The 21,936-nt window shown below is 32.8% G+C and overlaps 1 pseudogene; it reads left to right on the forward strand.

Annotated features, from left to right (window-relative positions):
- Nucleotides 1-18,149: 18,149 nt before the first annotated feature.
- LOC120130191 lies at nt 18,150-21,494 on the forward strand (annotated as a pseudogene).
- The last annotated feature ends 442 nt before the right edge of the window (nt 21,495-21,936 follow it).

The following is a 21,936-nucleotide window of genomic DNA, read 5'->3' on the forward strand; positions in this document are numbered from 1 at the left end:
TGGCAAATGAGGTTACGGTGGGAGAAGAAGAAGAGAAGTGAACCAAAGTTCCAGACTTTTCCTTATTCCCTATATTCATCACATGTTAAATATCTTTAAAAATGAATACTAAATTTTATTTCCTACTAAAAGACCATAATGCCCTTCCATTCTTCAATCTTTAATAATAAGTCCTAGAAAAAAAATTCAAATCAGTCCTTAAATTTTTCAATTTATCAAAAATAAATCGCTAAATTTTAAATCCTTACATTTTAGTCACTGACCTAATGTTTGAGGTATTACAATTCTCTCCCCTTAAGAAAATTCGTTCTCAAATTTTCACTACACAAATAGATAAGGAAATTGTCTTCTCATATCCTCTTCACATTCCCATGTCGCCTCTTCCACTTTGTGATTTCTCCAGAGAACTTTAACTAACGGAATCATCTTGTTCCTTAGTTATTTAACTTCATGTGCTAAAATCTACACTGGTTCTTCCTCATAGTTCAAGTCAGATTGAACTTCTATTTCTTCCCGGTGCTATGATTTTAGAAGGATATGATTGATATCTTCTGAGCATCGAAACATGAAAAACATCGTGGATCTTCTCCATTTCTGGTGGCAATGCTAACTGATATGCTACTAGTCCAATTTTCTTTATAGTTTCGTATGGTCCAATGAATCTAGGACTGAGTTTTCCTTTGTGTCCAAAATGGAGAATCTTCTTCCAAGTCAATACTTTGAGAACACTTTGTCACCTACTTGGAATTCAATTTCCTTTCTTTTTAAATCCGCGTAGGACTTCTGCCGATCAGCAGCTATCTTAAGATTATCTTGAATAATCTTCACTTTTTCTTCAACTTCTTTGATTAGCTTTGGCCCCATAAATCTCGATCTTTCAATTCAAACCAATTTAATGGTGTTCAACATTTCTTTCCAAATAAAGCTTTGTAAGGTGCCATCTTGATACTCGATTGATAACTATTATTGTAAGAAAATTCTACGAGCAGCATATACTTCTCTCATGATCCACAGAAATCAATCACACATGCTCTTAACATATCTTCCAAAATCTGAATAATCCGCTCAGATTGACCATCTGTCTGTGGGTGAAAAGCTGTGCTAAAGTTCAATCGGGTACTCAAGGCTCCATGTAAAGATTTCCAAAACCTCGAAGTGAACCTTGGATCTATGTCCGATACTATTGAAACTACCACTCCATGTAATCGAATTATCTCCTTGATGTATAGTTCAACATACTTATCCATTGAAAATTAGTTCGATCAAGAATGAAGTGCGCTGTCTTCGTCAACCTATCGACAATTACCCAAATTGATTCTTTTTTATTCGGTGTCAATGGTAACTCTTTTATGAAATCCATCGTAACTCTTTATAATTTCCACTGAGGAATGGAGATCGGTTGTAAAAGTTTTGAAGGAACTTGTTGTTCAGCTTTCACTTGTTGGTAGGTTAGACACTTTGCAACAAACTCTGTAATAGCTTTTTTCATGCCTAGCCACCAATATCGGCTTTTTAAATCTTTATACATCTTGTTTCCTCCTAGATACATAGTCAACGGACTATAATGTGCTTCAGAAAGTATCTCTCTCTTCAACTCTTCATCATTTTGAATACAAACTCAGTCTCTGTAGTATAAGCATCCATTAGACTTTACTTTAAAGTTCTTGATTTCACCTTTTTCTACTTGTTTTATTCTTGCTAAACACTTATCATCCCTTCTTTGTGACTCCTTTATTAGCTCAAACAATAATGTCTTAGTTTTAATTTGGCCATCAGAGCACCATAGTCTTTTAATGCAAATCGGGCGTCTAACATACGTAAAGCTGCAAAAGTCTTTCAACTAAGTGCGTCAGCTACAATATTAGCTTTCCCGGGGTAGTAATCTATGATTGCATCATAGTCTTTAAGTAGCTCGATCCATCTCCTTTGTCTCAAGTTTAGCTTCTTTTGAGTCAGCAAATATTTCAAACTTTTATGATTCGTGTAAATATAACAACAGTCACCATATAAATAGTGGTGACATATCTTCAGTGCAAACACCACCGCTGCTAATTCAAGATTATGCGTCGGATAGTTCTTCTCATGTGGCTTAAGCTGTCTCGAAGCATAGGCTACTACTTTTCCATCTTGCATTAAAATATATCCCAGACCATTATGGGAAGCATCACTATATATTATATAGTCCTTGCCTAATTCTTGTAGAACTAGAACTGGAGCCTCCGTTAGAACCTTCTTTAAAGATTCAAAACTCTCTTGGCATCTATCTGTCCAAATGAATGGCACATTTTTCTTTAACAGCTTAGTCAATGGGAAGGAAATCGTCGAAAAGTCCTTTACGAACCTTCGATAATATCCAGCCGATCCCAAAAACTCCTTACTTCAAAAACATTTCTTGGAATTTCCCAGTCCATAATAGCCTTAATCTTCTGAGGATCCATTAGAATTCCCTCTGAAGACCACATGTCCAAGGAATGCCACTTCAGGTAACCAAAATTCATATTTAGATAACTTAGCATAAAACTTCTTGTCTCGTAGTGTTTGAAGAATCACTCGAAGATGGGCGTCATGCTCCTCATTTGTCTTTAAATACACCAAGATGTCATCAATGAAGACAACAACAAATTGATTGATGTATGGTTGAAATACCCTCCCTATTCATGAGATACATAAACTTTATAGGTGCATTGGTTAATCTAAATGGAATTACTAAGAATTCATAATGCCATATCGAATCTTAAAAGTCATTTTTAGAATATCTTTTTCTTGTATCTTCAACTGATGATAGCCAGAGCATAAATCAATTTTGGAAAACACCGCAGTTCCCTTGAGTTGATCAACTAAATCATAGATTCTTAGGAGATGATACTTATTCTTTATTGTCACCTTGTTTAGCTATCGATAATCAATACTGAGACGCATAGAACCATCTTTCTTCTTTACAAATAGCACTGGTGCACCCCAAGGTGACACACTAGGTCTTATGAATCTCTTATCTAATAACTCTTGCAACTGAACCTTTAACTCACTCAGTTCCTTTGGGGCCATTATGTAAGGAACCATCGAAAATGGTGTTGTTCCCGACATAACATCAATTTGAAACTCAACCTCTCTATCTGGAGGTAATCCTGGTAACTCAGCTAGAAATATGTCTGAAAATTATCGAACCGTCGGAATATCCTCCAGTCTCAACTCCTTGGCTCAAGTATCAATCACATTGGCGATGAAAGCTTGACATCATTGCAACATTAACTTATTAGCCGATATAACTGATATCACATTAGTTAATGGATTAAATCTTTCGCGAACCATAATTACTTTTGATCCATCAGAACTTCTCAAAACTACTCGGTTCAATCGACAATCGATATTTTCATGGTAACGATACAACCAATCCATTCCCAAAATAACTTCGAACTCGTCAAAGGGTAATTCCATTAGATTTGCAGGGAATTCAATTCCCTGAATTCTTATGGGACACCTTCGACACAATTGATTCACCCAAGCACTATGCCCTAATGGGTTAGTCACAATCATATCATTACTTATAGCTTCTAATTGGATTTCAAATTCTCTCGCCAATTTACTACTAATATAAGAATAAGTTGATCCCAGATCAATCAAAAACCAAAACAGGTTTATGTACTAACTGGAAAGTACCTGCAATGATCTTCGAATCATCGCGATCTTCATTAGTCTTAAGGTTGTAGACTCGAGCAGTCAAGCGCATTTCAGGTTGAGTGGTCGACTCAGATTGATTTCTTCCTCTGGCTCATCCTCTAACTCTCTTAGGTACAGTAGTAGATCTCTCCGACTATGTAGGCTCTCCGATCATCAATAGGTAATCCCAGATAAAATGTTTCATGTCCCCACATCTGAAACATTCTATAGAGACTATTTGACATATGTCACTATGATTTTTGCCACAATGATGACATTGACTTGGCCTTCTAGCTTCAATTCAATAGATTGAGTTTGATTAACTCTCACTGGATTTGATCCTCTACCTGAGGATGAAGCTGATTCATATCTAGATTGAGGTTAAAAACCCAAACCTCTACTTTTATTTGATTATGATGCCCCTCAATGAGGTACCAGCTCTCTTGTTCCACTGGGTCTTTTGCTCCCCAAATCATTCATTCTGAACTCGCTCCAAGGCTTTAGCTCGATTCACCACCTCTTGAAATGTAGAAAGGTTCAACGCTAACAGCAGCTCCTTCAATCAAGGGCGTAACCCCTCCACAAACCAATCATGTGATTCTTTTTCCGTTAGAACCAATTAAGCTACAAATCTACTCAATTTGTTGAACTCGTATTCATACATAATGCGATTTCCTTGTTTTAAATTCATGAACTCCTGATTCATTTATCTAATAAATTGATCATCGATATACTTATTATTGAACTCTTCCAAGAAGAACAGCCACATCACTTGATCTCTAGATGTTATCATTGTCACGTTAGTCCACCATATACGCGCTTGACCTCGTAGCAATGAGACTACTCCATCTATTTCATAACAATAGAGACCCTCAAGCATAATCTTAACATCGTTTAACCAAATATCCAAAGAAATAGGATCTTCCTCAGCTTCTCCCTTAAATTCTAGTGCTCTTAAACATCTTAGTTCCTTAGTCACATTCATCTTAGGAGCTAGGGGAGCAAACGGTTGGAAACACATTAGAATCGTGTCCAACGTCCGGAAAAATGATCCTTGATCTTGTACAGGCACTCCTTGAGGCGCCTGCTCTTCACCTTGCCTGACTGGGGTAGGTGAATTAATTCTACCCACATTTCCATCTCTCGTTTCACTTCGGGAGCCATCGTAGTCCAACATCTATTAAGATAAAATCGCTAACTCTATTAGCAATGACAGTATACTAATTACCCTATCATATCAGAAATTTTTAATATTTTGTTGGCATGTACACTTTTTTAAAACACAATTTGCTTCGTTTCAAACTTAAAATCTATTAAATCTTAGATCCGATACCATTAAATGTAACACCCCTAACTTGTACCCAACCCGGATATGAATTTGAGGTGTCACATTGACTTTTCAAAACTTTGACTCTTTAAAGATTCGTTGAAAACTTAAAATTTACTTTGAAATTATTGGTGGAACCCTCATACAAATATTCATAACCAAAAACTTGTGTTTCATAATGAAAGTTAATGTTTAATACATTTACAAAAACGTAAAATAGTATGGTTACAAAACTGATCAGAGCATTTCTATTTAAACTTTCATGATACATACCAACAAAGTTTCAAAATAACCAACATCACAGACAATTTAAATAGTTCTGATCTGACCGTCTTTAGGTGTATGATGTCATTTCCTAGCTATGTTCCTCCGATATCTTTGAACCTACGTGTGAAACAACCACACACTAAGTCGTTGACTTAGTGAGGCAATAATGAGTATAATAAAACAGTTAAAAACACTTACTTATTTAATTCATATAAAACATTTCATATTGAAATCAAGATACACTTCATGAAAATAACGTATAATGTTACTCATTATTCAATTTATGTCACTTAGTTATATTAGCCCAACGCTTACTGAGAACTCAAAGTATCTGAGTACATTGAGGTTGTGCACTATAATTGCAGTCGCCACTACTCATATAATTTGTACCGAAGTGCCACATAGATTTGTCCAAAAGGATCGCGTAGAATTTGTCCTGAAGGACCACGTAGAAATTTTTCCCGAATGACCGCGTAGAACCCTCGACTCTTGGCATACCAACTATACCTCTAATTCTCATACATATACTTTGGGATTTAGCTTTATAATTAATTTTCTTTACTTTATTCAAGTGCCTTTTATCCACATATAACACTTGCGCATAGAGCATTTTCACGTAGAACACAGTCACATAAAGAACTTTCACATAGAACACATTCATATATTAATAAAATCAAACAATACTTTAAAAATACAATTTATATAAAACATCATAAAAACATTAAATAAAATAAATAAAAATGTTTTTGATCAAAAATATTTGAGGTTGGCTTATCGTAAGTCGTCCTTATATATAAGATAAAACAATAAATTGCACTCATATTTGCCTCATGTAAGTCCTAAACGAAACCCTTTTTCTTTTGTTCAAACTCGTACTATGTCAATTCTTTCGGTACATTTACGATCCATTCACACATCAATATGTCCAAGATCAATACCGAATTTCCATTAATTGATAACCAATTAGCACTTACATAAACGAAAACAAAACACCTAATTTAACATTTCCAACTGAATATTGTCGGTACTCTGTCCTCAGTACAAGTACTTCTCTTCTATGGTAATGATACCCACTTTAGTACTGATACCATTTTGGCATTCTGGAATTCCATTTTCAATTACAGTATCGATACCTTACTCTTGGTATTGATACCTCCACATCAGTATCAATATTTCTTCAATCAGTATTGATATTGTTCTTCTGATTCATATACTATCCTTCAATTTAACCTTATAGTATTGATAATGTTCTTCCAGAACCGATACCCTTACCCAGATTTCACTTATTTCATTTCGAATTTTACTCAAAACTCACTTAAATCTCTTAAACTCAATAACATTTATCCCACATAACTTATATCCATTAATCCCCTTTTAACATTCTAATTTCTCCATAGAACATTTAATACTAAAAATCATACCAAATCTTCCAACATGTTCTTAATCATTTTTAATACTTCAAACACCTTAATTAGACCTTTTACAAGTCGATTATGCCTTTAAAATCCAATTACTAATCAAATTTCATCCATTCACTTAAAAACTCATTTTACTAATTCACCATTATTTCACTAATCTTTTAGTTTCTCTTCATCTTAAAGCTTCCTTAAGCTTCTAAACCACTCAAGGTTTCAAAACCAACCCAAAAATGAAAGGATTAACCAACTTTAAAAGAACTCACCTTGGCAAATGAGGTTACAATGGGAGAAGAAGAAGAGAAGTGAACCAAAGTTCCAGACTTTTCCTTATTCCCCTTATTCATCACATGTTAAATATCTTTAAAATAAATATTAAATTCATTTCCTGCTAAAAGACCATAATGTCCTTCTATTCTTCAATCTTTAATAATAAGTCCTAGATAAAATTTTCCAAATCAATCCTTGAACTTTTCAATTTATCAAATTAAATCGCTAAATTTTAAATCCTTACATTTTAGTCACTGACTCGATGTTTGGGGTATTACATTACCATTTTTTTAACTTGTGTAGGTTTGGTAAAGTCAGAAATGTTTAGCATTGTTGGCCATCGTATTCCCTTTGGCTTTACCATTGATTGGATTGGTATGAATGATGGTTAGACTGCTTGTTGGTTGAATGTTGTCTTGTAAATTGTTGTTATTGGTCTGATAGAACTCAATTGTTGTTATTGGTCTGATAGAACTCAATTGTTGTAAATTCTTATCTAATTAGTTACCCATGGTTAAATTATATTGGTGTTATTTTGGCTTTTCAAGCTAAAATAATGCCCATAATTTAATCATGTTGGCAGCATTTAAATAATTATGAGATAAATAAAATCTCAATGAAGAAATTTTTGGCAGCAAATTCGGGCTTTTATCCTTGTAAAACTTTTGTTATAAGATCCAAGAGCTTAAATTTCAATGTAAATTCATTTACTTGATTTAAGTGTAATTGTGTTGTATTGATTTGTAATAAATTAATGAGTACATCTATACATTTTGTTAGTTTCAATATTTATAAAGTTATTAAATTTTTAATCTATATAATATTATCAATAATTATATTCATGTTTAATATATAAATTAAATATTAAGATAACTTATATTTAAGTTATTAATTATTACATAAAATGATTAAGGAATCATTTTATAAAATTAATTTAATAGCAATAATTAATTTTTTAATATTATGATCATAATAAATATATAAAGTCAATTTAGTAATTTGAAGTAAATTTAGTAATGTAATGATTATAATTACTAATTTATTTTATATTTATTAATAATACCAACTCATTAATTTAATAAATTTTTTGAATCTATTTATAGGGTACAATTTATAAGTGTAAAAAGTAAATACATTAATTCAATTATCATAGTTAATCTTACATATAAATTGTGAAGAAGTATTGTGCCATATTATAATATTCGAAAATTATAATCTGTTAACTTTATCAATTATAAATTACAAGTCAGGCAAAAATCAGTTCAGTTTAAAACAGATCGGATCATTACAGGTTGAGTCAATAACATATTAGGTTTAACATGTTAGGTTGATAATAGATCGGGTAATATCAGTTATTTGTCATGTTATTCTCGGGTTCAGGTTCATATCAGATCGAATGCAAGTTGGGTTTGGTTGTCACATTATCAGGTCAAATTCGGGTTCAGGTCGTTCTCAGGTCGGGTGTAGATCGGGTGCAAGTCGTAAATTTTGGGTCCAACTCGGGTTCATGTCAACACCAGTCGGATCATCACCATCTCAGGTCACAAACAATTTTGACTCAAGTCGGTTTCAGTTAGTTTTGCAGGTCGAGTCAGTTTTTTACATCCCTACCTCTTAGAAACTAAATAGGAGGAAGGAAAAAGGGAAAGAAAGACTTCATTTTGGTGTAAAAAGAAGGCGAGTTGGCGACGCTTGATGGTGGAAAGTGGAGACCATGGCGACGGCTGGTTGAGCACTTAGTTTTAAGAGAATAAAAGTATGAGCTTAAATAATTAGGGTAAACTACAATAGATACCACTTAACTTTAGGCTTTGTATCTTTTATACCACTAAACTTTTAATTTTTTCAATTATAACACTGAACTTTGATTTTGTTTCAATTATACCACTAGGCCGTTAAATCATTAACGACCGGCTCAAAACATCATCATTTTGGTGAGGTGTGTACGTCGACAACCATCATCCACATGGAAGCTATCAGCCACATCATCATGTCGTTAACGATTTAACGGTTTAGTGGTATAATTGAAATGAAAATCAGAGTTCAATATTATAATTAGAAAAATTGAAAGTTCAGTGGTATAAACGATACAACGCCTAAAGTTTGGTGGTATTTGATGTAGTTCACTCAAACAATTAAAGCTAAACTACATATTTAGTCACCGATTATCATTTCGGTTTCGTTTTGTTTATTCAATCATTATTTTTTAAATTATACCTAACATTACGTTTCAGTCACTTGCTATTAAAAAATAAAGGTGATGTTGACGTGTCACCATAAGGTAATGTAACATCATCATTTGACAAGAAAAATAAAAATATCACGTTTGTAGTTATATTTATTTTTAACGATAAGTGGTCAAAATAAAACCAAAACCTAATGTTATATATGATTTTGAAAAAATTTAATGATTTTGCGACCAAAAAGAAAGCAAAATGATAGTTGGATGACTAAATACATAATTTATCCTAAATTTAACTTATTTTTATAAAAATAAAAAATAAATGATGTGACATTTTATAAAATATTTTTTAAAATTCTTAATTTTCATCATTTAACTTTCTCTTCCATACAATTTTAGTCACTAAAGTTTAAAGGAATTTAATTTACTCATAGAATTTTTAATTTACACCAATTTTAGTCACTCGAATGTTAATCATAAATAGAAGGGTAACATGTCAACCATGTGTGGTGGACATGGAATATATGGGTCATCCACATCATTTTAGTTTTGTCGTAAAATTACTATAAACTCCAGGAAACTAAATCCTAAATCCAAAACTCATAAAATTTTAAATTGTTCTAATTTATAATATTAGTCATTCAATTAGTATAAAATTAAGATATGTAGCTTAATCCTCCTTCTTCACTTTCCTAATGTTGAGATTTGAAAGAAAAATGTTTCATCGTTGAGAAATATAAAAAATACGAAACCAATATTTGTTTTTCATAAACGTGAAGTTGTTAAAAATAACTTTGAAGATTAGAATAATTTATATATCACTTTTCAAAAAATTTATAAGATCACTATCTAAATAAATATTAAGAAAAATTATTATTCCATAAAAAGTATTTTCTTAAAATTAAAAGTTACTCTTTTCAACAAATGAGTAAGTCTAACGAGTAAAGTAAACGGGTAGGTCAAACGAATATGTCACGATCAAGGGCATGGGCTCCAATCATACAAGTAAACTCTATCGGACTTAGTCAGCTTGTTGGCTGGGCTCAAGCATTAAGCTTGATTACGGTTTCAAGCTTAAGCTAGGGCAAATGGGTAAGCTAATTGAACCATAGAAGTAGACCTGATACTTGTAGGGGCTCACAAGCTAGTTAGGCTTTTCATAGGCCTCAACATGAAGGACCAACTCATAACACTCAGACTTAGCTGGTAGGCAGACTTAGTAACTGGCCCATCGGATGGGTCAGCTAGGTAGGCTACGGGATTAGGCCAGATGGCAAAACACTGGACAACGCTAAGTGGGCTAGGGTTTTATCTCCTTTTGGGACAAGTCTAAGAGGTTACCTGTGCTGACGACAACATGTAACTCATCGACGTGTAAAGCGCGTGACGATAGGAAAAAGAAGAGGGAAAAAAGAAGAAGAAAATAGGAAATGAGATTAGTGACTTAGGGTCTCACAAGAGGAGATTTAATTATCTTTCGCGGTCATATTTTCGGTCATGTTGTGTTTATCGTAATTGCGTATATAATGGATGTCATCGCGGTTACTTTAGGTGTCGCGGTCGTGAATTTTTTAAATTTTGCACAACTTATCCTAAAACATAATAATTATAATTATAATTATAAAGTCTCATTTTTAATAATTTTTAGAATATTTTCTAAGCGAAAATGACATATATACTATATAGTTTAATCAAATAGAAAACATTAAAAACCTAGTGATAGGATAAGATTACTAAATCAAATAGAATTAAAATAAAAGTATAAAATTTAAATTACTGAAATTTAGATTACTGAAATTATGACTAAATTAAATAAAAACTAAAGTTTACATTTGAACTAAAGATTAAATTATAAATTTTAAAAGATGTGACTAAATTATAGATTTTAAAAGATTAGAGGGAGTGATGGCAAATAAACATACCATTTAATTTTAGAATTAATTTTAAAAAATTTAAAAAATGAAAATAGGAGGGTGAAAGTGGGACGGGCAAAAAAACCTTTAAGGCTCTTGGAGTTGAGGAAAACTCCAGAACCTTTCTTCTTTTATTCTCTCAACTTCCAGCTGTCTCAACTCTACCCACTACGAAATTCGTTAATATCGGTTTCGAACAGTGATGTTACCGCGAAATAGTGATCGTTATAGCGCTTGCGTTCCGCTATTTGAATCCCTGACAAGGACGTTTGAGTTGCCAAGGAAAATTGTAGGGCTTTCAATTGTCACAGCCCAAATGTGGGATTAAATTTTATTTTACTATTTTTGAAGACCGGATTGAATTTTCAAAGGAATCTTAATCTATTTCATAAACTTTAAAGAGTGTAAGAATTTTTACAGGTGGAACTCATTTTTAAAACCCTAAAAACCTAGGTATAAGTATCAACTTAGCCATAATAGAAAACCTTTTTGTATAAAGAAAACCTTTTTGTATTTGGCTTTCTCAGCCGCTCATCTATTTCCTTCTCTCTTTGTTTTGTTTTTGTGTCATCAGAGATCTCTCATTGTCGATTATTGGCCTTCGTTTACTTCACCGCTTATACCATAATTTTCCTCTCGTTGATGCAAACAAAACCTCATCGATTTCATCCATTCGGCAATCATTGTGAGAAGAAAGAAAGGATGAATCTTGTAACCCCCTCAGACCAATGCGGGTAACCCGATCCGATCTGGAGTGTCATATTAAGGCCACCGGAGCGACCCACTGTAAAAAAACTCATAAAATTTAAAACTTTTGTCAAAACATGTAACTCATAAAATGATTTATCAGTATGCAGAAATAAAACAGATTTCCAGACTCAGATATAAAACAAAATACAATTACATACCCCCTAATCACATGTATCATACTCTGCAAGTAACACTGGAAAAACTTCCTTACTGATGTCGATAGATGCACTAGTACGATTCTTTTAACCTGAAAATGTGAGTAACAGAGTGAGCTTTAGAAAGCTCAGTAATACAGAACTACCAAATGATGCTGAAGAACGCACAGATACAGATAAACATATATTTTCTTATTGGTTCAAATATCTACAGATTTTTAGGCTGAGCTAAGGTCCCATTGAAAATTAAGGTAGTAACAGATAATATTCAGTTCAGATAGAAATATTTCAGATGTCTAGGTTCAGTAGATCAGAATAGGTTATCTAGTGTGTTCCCGCCAAACCAGTGAAGAGATACAGATCTTTTCTTTTTAAACAGTAGCAGTTTAAAACATATTTTTATTCAAAAATCATATTAATCCCTCCAACCGAACACTCCATAATGTGTAGGTTCCCCAGAACCATACACTCACCTACACACCAACTAAGGACTTACCCTGAGCACAAAGTAGATGAGCCTGTAGTAACGGTAACGGTAACTTCCTCCAACAACACCCTCCCATAAAACATTTATAAAAAAACCATAGTATTCCCTCCAACCGAACACTCCATAAATGTGTAGGTTCCCCAGAACCTTACACCCACATGCACACCTAGTAAATTCTATGATTCCATAAATCAGGAACAATTCATATTTTCTAGTGAAAACAGGAAACCATATAACACATTTCAGGTAACCATAATTCATAAACCAGTAAATTCCATGATTTCATAAATCATGTACAATTCATATTTTTCAATGAAAATCGTAATCGGAGATCACATACCATGTTGCCATGGTTCATAAACCAGTAAATCAATACTTTCGTTAAAACTCATTTCAAACATATAAAACCGTCATGTAGTACATATGGAACACACTAGATGATCAAAGTATTTATCAGATATTATGCAGAGATACTTGATAATTTTATTGGGTATAGAAACACGAATCTTCAGTATACCGGTACAATGCTAGAATTTAGAATCAATATTGGAAGTGTTCATTAACTAACAGAATCATCAGTTAATCAAACTGTCATTTGAGCTGATAAGAAAGAAATGAAGGTTCAGGACATTTACAGTCTATGTCGATCTATCGGATTATCGAAATAACTCAAGCTGAATAACTCCGAGAACTAATGCATATTGACCGGTTCATTATTTGTCCTTCAAGTATTCACTCTTTAATAACAACAATTAATGTCCATAATCATCTGTTGAGTCATCGCTGAATGGGTCTTCCAAGGGTCTTTATTTCATTTCCACGCTTCAACGATATCATGAAATGTTGACGTACTTGATTATTGGTTCATAACCCATAGTAATTGCACACTTTGTAAACTCATCAGAGTTTCTAGACTTATCCAATTCACTTACTTAATCCTCAGTCATTGAGGTTACTTAGTTCATTTAGCAGTCAAGTCCATTCCAGTTCCTTCGGAGTTTTCCAGAGTAATTCGAACATTTCTGAATTTCGGATACATATTGTACTTTCGCTCTTCATGGTTGATTTGTCTAACGAGTATCTACTTCTTAGTACCGAATGTGATTTAGCGTTGAGCTGAGTACATCCAAAATTATCATCGATCCAAACTTGAGAAGACGAATACGCATTCAAGTAATATATATGCCTTTCAGGTACTGACATATCATTAAGGTTGATCGGCTCACTTATGTTGTTTTCTATAACTTTTAAGGGCAGTACAACACCCATATTTACTTGGATTCTTAATTAATCCAAAACATTACTTAGTCTAGGCCATAAGAGTATTTTGGTCATTCTGGTGCTCAGTTTTATTCCATTAATTTCATAACTTGATGATATCCAATCATTACTGGGCTTGGTGATATTCTTAGGTCATTTCCATTCTAGGGGTATTTTGTTCATTTTACATATCTATGGTATTTCAATCATTTCCTTCCGTCTGGTCTTTTTATTTAATTCCAACTTATCATTTACTTCAGTCTTTTTAAACAATTCTGATAAAAGAGCACCATTGATAAATTATTATTCTGGTATTTGCTCATAACTCGAAGATTTACGAATTATCAGGAATTTTCTGTATAAACATGTGAACTTAAAGATGAAACAAGTAATTTTCTATTCAGGGTCAATTCAAACTACTTTTCCCTCTCAAGGGTAATTTCATAATTTCTTAACCATAGAATTTCGGTATTAAAACTCTTAACAAGGATAATTATAATTTAGAGATTCTAGGGTTAATCGTTTTTCCAAATAATCTCAACTTTAAATTATTCCTTAACAACCTCTTATCCAACTTCTAGTGTCAATTCATGCCTTTTCACAACATAAGGGTATTTTTATAATTTTACCTAATCAAAATATTCTCATAATTTATCACCCAAGTACCTTTAATGAGATAATATAATTTATATATTCAAGACTGATTCTTTTATCACTCAATCATAGAATTTGTAATTCAATAGAGTCTTAACTAATTTATCACTTAAACGATATTCAGATCGAATCCATCCATAATTAAACATACATAATAAACCAATCATATACATCCATGCATATATCCATTATCAACATGTTCCATAAAGCATAAAGAAGTAGTAATCTATTATCTCGATTTTCGTGCCATACTGATCGACCATATAAATTCCATTCAAACGCCCTCGATCCTGAAATCAACTTTCAATAATTCCTTTGATACATATCAATAGAAATTTCATTAAAAACGGAGCTTAATTATGAAAAAATGATCGAATTGGGTGATAAATCAAGGAAAAACAGCTTACCGGGTTTGAATTTGGCGAAACGGACTTCTGATTCAGATTTAGGACGTAAAAAACATCAAATATGACTTTTCGAAAATTTTTGACTTTTTGGTCAAAGTCATAGTCAACGGGTTTGACTGACAATTTCTTTCGAATTTTGAAACTTTGGAATCAGACTCAGGACGTCGAAAATTATAAAATATGGCTTTTCGAAAATTTTGACTTTTTCAGTCCAAGTCAACTATCAAAGTCAACGGTCAACTACTCTCAACGGTCAACAGTCAACAGTCGACGGGTCAGGTAAACGGGTCGGGTCGGGTCAAAACTAGGTCAAACTGCCCCAACAGTTTCCAAAGCTCCCCCACTCGCAGGGGCGGAGCGTGTGAACAGTGCTACGGTGTCGTAAAAATTCCCAAAAATTTTCTAAAAATTATTTTAAGGAATTTTGAGACAATTACCAAGCTCGATTCACAATTTTGAACGGTGGAGAGCTCAATTCCGAAATGTCAAAAATTTTGACTTTCTTACCCCTCCACGTGTCGACGACGAAAGAGACACGGAAGACACCGGTGGACTCGAAATGATGCAAGGAACACGATGGAGCGAGAGGTATCGAAAACGGGTGGCCGGATCGACGTGAATCGACGAAAACCCAACGGAGATTAAGTTAAAACCGACGATACTTCCGGTTGAAATTTATGACAAACGACACCGATTCACGACAAAATGTTTGAGGGTTTTTGTTAATCAGTCGACAACGAACACGAGGGTGGTTTCGGTTCGTCAACAGTGGTCGGACGGTGAGTAGATCGGAGTTCAAAGTGGGTTGACCGGATAAGGAAAATGAACAAATTCTGCAGAAACACACGGGGAAGAGAACTTATAATTCTCTCAAAAAGAAAAATGACTAAATTATGAGTTAAGTCACTGAATTTCCTGTACTTCCCAAAATGGTATGCAAACTTTGAACTTTACAATTTAATCCTCAATTTCTTTCAAAATACCACTTTAAATTTAATGCTTTAAAAATTCCTAAAATTTATCCCCTAAATAGAAGTGTTACAAATCTTGTGGGTTTTGTGAAAGTTACGCCTCTACCATAATTTGATATAAGCTAAGGAGTCTTCAAACCTTAAATTGTAAAACTATAATTTTTCACAATTTTTGGAACACTGGAGGGCACCTCACACGTTGTTGTTGTTGTGCGTGTGGGTGTGTTTTCCAACAAATGGGTCCAAAAGGTTAAATCGATCTAATCAAACCAAATCGTCCAAACTAAACTGAATTGATTGAACTCGAATCAAATGAAGTTGACTTTGATTTAATTCGATTGTCGACGGTTGATCATTAACCATTACTTTTTTTTAAAAATCTATATCCTAACATTTTTTGACGGCTTGTTTGTTTTTCAGTCCATTTCATTAAATTCTAACTCAAGAACCTTTGTTTATCATTTTTAATTAATTTTTTAGACTTTTCTATTGTTATTTTTTGAAAATTGTCTTAAATGTTATTGTTTGTTTATGAAGGTGAACCGATCTCTCCCAAGCGTTTTCTAGTAGACTCGAATTCACCTGTCATGTCATAGCTCTTGATTATTTATCTAGAGTTATGTGTAGACAATCTAACCTTAAAACCTAAACCCTTATAGTTGGGTAAAAATTGTTTTGATTATTAATATAGTGATTTGAATTTGTAGGTTCTAATGTTATTGGATCCAACTTAATGTAGTAATTCAAATTTATAGGTTCTAATACCATCATTAAAGTTGGTGCGGTTGTGGGTCACATAAATAAAGAAAAAGAAAAAAACCTAACGGCTAACAAGGAAAAAAAAGATAAAATTAGGACTTGGGATTTTTTTACAAGTGTTTTGTTTTTATGAATAGTAATTCAGTTAGTAAATATCATAGATAAGTTGCCATCTATTAATTATACTACAACAATAAATTTTTTTCTTGAATACATAAAATCATTAACACTAAAAATCTAAGTTCGTCAAAATAAATCTATATATTTATTATTGTTTCTATCATCACATTACTCCCAACTACGGATGTGTCGGGTGCTAGAGTACGATCGCACCCTTTAGAAATTTTAATTTCTCTTGTATAAATTTTTGTAACCGTACTTCCTCTTAACACTAATTCATAACTAGAAACCTTTATTAAGTAAACTTCTCGTTTCCTTAAACTTCTATAATGAAATATAAACTTAATTAATGATTTCAGAGTCAATGAATCAGAAAATTGGAATGCAAACTATTTTCCCACCGATGACAAGGATGCACGAACAAAATTTGAATGCAAAACATGTTGGGTTTTCTTCATGCTTAGAGAAAATATTTTTCAATTTAAATTTTATTTCTAGCATAGCTCGAGTGCTTAATGGTTCACCCAGCTTATCCATATTAGTTTCATACAAACCTCAGATATTCAAAAATAATTTTTAAGGTAGAGACATATGTATTAATAAAAAAAAAATTATATGGGACAAGAGTAAACAAAATTTTAAAGTGGACATCTTCGATAAAATAAGAAACTAATATAAAGAAATTCAAATCTCAAGATGAGCACATATCCACCCTAAACACTACATACATCAATACTGAATCTCGGATCACTAGGGCTACGTTGTTCGCCTCAGTGAAATCATGACTAAAAAAAAGAGTAAAGTATACAAATGGTTCATCAACTATAGGATATTACTTTGTTTGAGTCAATCAACTCTTAACAGTTATAAAATGATCATTGACTATAGGGCGTTGTTTTGTTGAGTCATTCGACTATTAAAAGTTAAATTGTAAACTAATTATTAATAAGTTTCAAACTCGTCCTTTTTCGTTAAAAAATTAACAATCATCTGAACTAAACATTAATCTGTTGACTTTGATATGATAAAATCTAATCTCATAATTATTTAAGTTGTATTTTGTGAATCGACTCTCCGTTTACATGATATCATGGAGCCAATGCTTAAAACATTATTGTCGAGTCAATGATTGAAAGCAACGATGATGTCAATAGACATTATTAAAATTTAATTTTATCATATCCAAATTAATATGTTAACGTCTAGCTCAGAAAATAATCAATTTTTAATTAAAAATTATGAATTTCAAACATATAAATAATTAAATTATTATTTTATAAATTTTAATAATCGATTCAGCAAAATAATACCTGAAATCACATAATGATTTAATAACTTTAATAATAAACACATTAACCAAAGCAACATATTGTAAGAGAGGACCATTTGTATCCAAGAGAACCTATAACTTGTAAGAAAAGACGAGGAAAACGGAATACACTCCCTCGCTGCTTTCCTCTGTCCCTCAGTGTCATCCGAAACTTCCATTTCCAGCAGATAGACCCTCTCTCCACCAATCACTCACAGGCTACCGCCCTCCTCAAACAATTTTTATCCTCTGCTGCTGCTGCTTCATTAATATAACAATATAAATCATTTTTTCTTTGCTGTTGCTGCTTTATTGGGTCATTTTATTTCTTCAAAGCTTTCAACTTGCTTTTGTTTTGCGTGGAGAAGAAAGATGGACCATGCAGCAGATGCTACAGGACGATTTGATGACCATAACACGTACGTGTTGAATGAACAATCCAAGTATCCTGAGTCTCGTGGGGATTTCACCATCTTGCTTAGCCACATCGTTCTTGGTTGCAAGTTTGTCTGCACTGCTGTTAACAAGGTCTTTCTTTCTCTCAAACAAGTAAAAGATGGGTCATTTTCCTATCAGTTAGTTGTAACTGTTTTACGTTTATGGTGCAGGTGGCTTGCCAACTCTTGGACTCGTGGGAGACAATGTTCAGGCAAGTAGTCTGGAATATTTCCATGTGAACAATTTGTATATATATATTTCATACTAGTAACTTAATCTTTTTATAAAGGGTGAAGAGCAAAGAAATGGATGTGCTTTCAAATGAAGTTTTGTCAAGGCTTTAGTAAGCAGGGCAGAACAGTGAGTAGTTAATATCCTTTTTGTAAACATGGCGGATGTTTATATTTCTCAGATTTTTCTCTCAACATATCATGATATTACCAGTGCATCCTTGTGTCCGAACTAAAGGGTGAAGAGCAAAGAAACTGGATGTGCTTTCAAATGAAGTTTTTGTCAAGGCTTAGTAAGCAGTGGCAGAACAGTGAGTAGTTAATATCCTTTTAGTAAACATGGCGGATGTTTATATTTCTCAGATTTTTCTCTCAACATATTATCATGATATTACCAGTGCATCCTTGTGTCCGAAGATGAAGAGACAACTTTTGTGGAGCCCTCAAAGCGTGGGAGGTGCTTTAATTGATCTTCATTATGTTGCTCCTCTTATATTTTGGATGTACTAAATGTAGGGAGGAGTGTTCGAATTAAAAAAATTGAGTAGAGTTTCTAAAATTCGAGTCGAGTCAAGTTATTTGATTTCTGTATAAATTTAATTATATTTATAATATTATGATACTATTGATTCCAATTTAATAGTTTTTTATAATTATATACATACATATATTTCTTCATTTTTTAATATGTGATATACATATATCATATAGTTGATGGACTCGACTCAAACTTGAAAATCAATTTACTAATTACTAAAATCTATGAGTTATTCTTCGCGTTCTATTTTAAAACTCGACTAAAATTTGAAATTTTTAATCAAGTCAGTTTACGAAATTACAACTCTAATTTTTTCGAGTCGAGTAGAGTCAAAAAGATGATTTTTTCGAGTAGAGTAGAGTTTTGGTCACCCAAACCAAATGTGTGCATATAAGATTTTTCCTCATGCAAATGGATATGAGTGTATCTCCAATAATGCAGGTACTGTGTTGTTTTCGATCCACTGGATGGCTCCTCTAACATTGACTGGGAGTATCAATTGGAACAGTATGGGTCCTCATGCCAAAATGCATTGTCACATTTTGTTCGTAGGGGGTAATTTGTTGTTCTAAGATAACTTAATATTGCAGTAATCACTGAATGTGTTCTCTTTGATTTAGATATTTGGGATTTACATGATCAAAGACAGCCATGAACCAACTCTGGATGATGTACTGCAACCGGGGAAGCAATGCTGGCAGCTGGCTTTGCATGTATGGAGCTCTTGCACGGTATATGTTTACATATTCCTTTGCTTTTGCTACCATCATTTCTATTCTTTCAGATACTTAACACTTGAATGTATTGGTATTGCAGCTTGTTTTGAGCACCGGAGAGTTAATGGGTTCACCCTTGATCCATCTCTTGGAGAGTTCATCCTTACTCATTTGGAAAAGTTATAATGATAAACCTTACTCCCCAGATATCGAGGTATATTGAAAAGTTATAATGATAAAATTACCTCAACCTTTGTAAAAATGGTCATTTTACCTTTTTTTTCTTGAGTATTTTAATTTCTAACATTTTAATTTTGGTCAAAATAGATCTTGTTAATGGAAACTATTAGTTAATTAAGGTAAATCCGTGTTGCTAACGTAAATCCGTCTGCTTTGACAAAAATTAAAAAGTTGACAGTTAAAATACTAAAAAAAAGACAAAGTTATCATTTGCTTTCTTGATATGCCTTGCACATGATACTGACTCTTGCTTTTCTACGAAATTTCAATTAAAACAATTTCTGTAGGCCCTTAAACCATTCTTGATCATCACAGCAAAATGAACAAATGGCTCTCTATGTCCAATTTCTAGTTGTTTTACATCATTTTTTGATTTCGTATAATAGTTTACAAGCATTGGTTTTATCATATTTATTTGTCAAAGATTCCAAAGAAGGGGAAGATCTATTCAGTCATGAAGGAAATGCTAAGAACTGGGATGGTCCAACGGCCAAGTATGTGCAAAATGCAAATTCCCAAAGGACGGATCCCCTTCCAGTTCTGAGATACATTGGAAGGTATCATGGATTAATCTCTCATTACTGCAATTATTAAAAATCTATCATTCATCATTGAATATTTTGAAGTTTGAACAATTCTGAGCTTATGAATGAACAGCATGGTAGCTGATGTCCATCGTACATTACTGTATGGAGGCATCTTTTTGTACCCTGCTGATAAGAAGAGCCCCCAATGGAAATTACGGTACGTTAAATACGATGGATAACCAGGGATGGATCGAGGGGGAAAGACAGTCACCCTAAAATTTAAAATTCTCATATAATCTAAGTATTTCCTTTGTATTTTCTATTGATAATGTGTTTCGCCTTTAACATAAAATCATGCATCCGTCCTTGGTATAACTTTCTTTTATCATACTACTTACGGAGTCGTTGGGACAATTTGTGTGGACCAGTGTTCTCTATGAGGTGTTTCCGATGTCGTTCATGCTGGAGCAAGCCGGAGGTCAGGCGTTCACTGGAAAACAAGGTATTTAAACTAAAACCTTCCGAGTGATGATGGTATGAGATATATATTGGTGTTAATGTTGCTCATATAGTCGGGATGATATGAGGTGTGGTGTGGGACAATTGTTCCCTAAAAATTTCAAATTCTTATATATTATATATTTTTGTGTCTTTTTTATTGAAAATATATTTTTGTTCCTTTAAAATCTTATTAGTACACATCTTTTTAAAATTTTATAAGTTCTTCTAATATAAAATCATATGTGCATCCCTATTCGTAGTTATTTGATACGTATTTTTTGCAGGCACTTGACTTGATGCCAACAAAGATACATGAGAGGTCTCCTATATTTCTTGGCAGCTTTGATGATGTTGAAGAAATCAAAACTCTCTATGCTGCTGAGGGAAAAAGGAATGAATAAATGTACAATTCTCATCTCACACAGTCCACTTACGTTATATATACCTTTATTTGGCTTCGGTTTCTTAATTATCTTTTCCTAAGATATATTCCTTTTGTAATGGATTACGACTGTTTATCCATTAATAGTTTAAAATTGTTTGCCTTCTTCACTTATTTCGATTTATTAGTTGTCATTGAAATAAAAGAAACATTACCAAATGCTTTCTTTTTAATGATGTTATAATTTTAGTAGTTGAAAAAAGTACTGTTTTATCTTAAAAATTTGAAGTCGATATGTAATATGTTCATTGTCAATAATTAAAAAGATTATAAAAATATTATCTTGTAATTATTCTAAATATTAAAAAATCTTATTATAATAAATCTATTAGAGTAATTAATTCTAGCAACTTGCATTTTCTATGGAATGGATACGTTACTTGGGAATTTTTCTCTAATCT

The sequence above is a fragment of the Hibiscus syriacus genome, unplaced genomic scaffold (assembly GCF_006381635.1).
Source record: "Hibiscus syriacus cultivar Baekdansim isolate YM2019G1 unplaced genomic scaffold, ASM638163v2 tig00110528_pilon, whole genome shotgun sequence".
Classification (NCBI taxonomy): Eukaryota; Viridiplantae; Streptophyta; class Magnoliopsida; order Malvales; family Malvaceae; genus Hibiscus; species Hibiscus syriacus.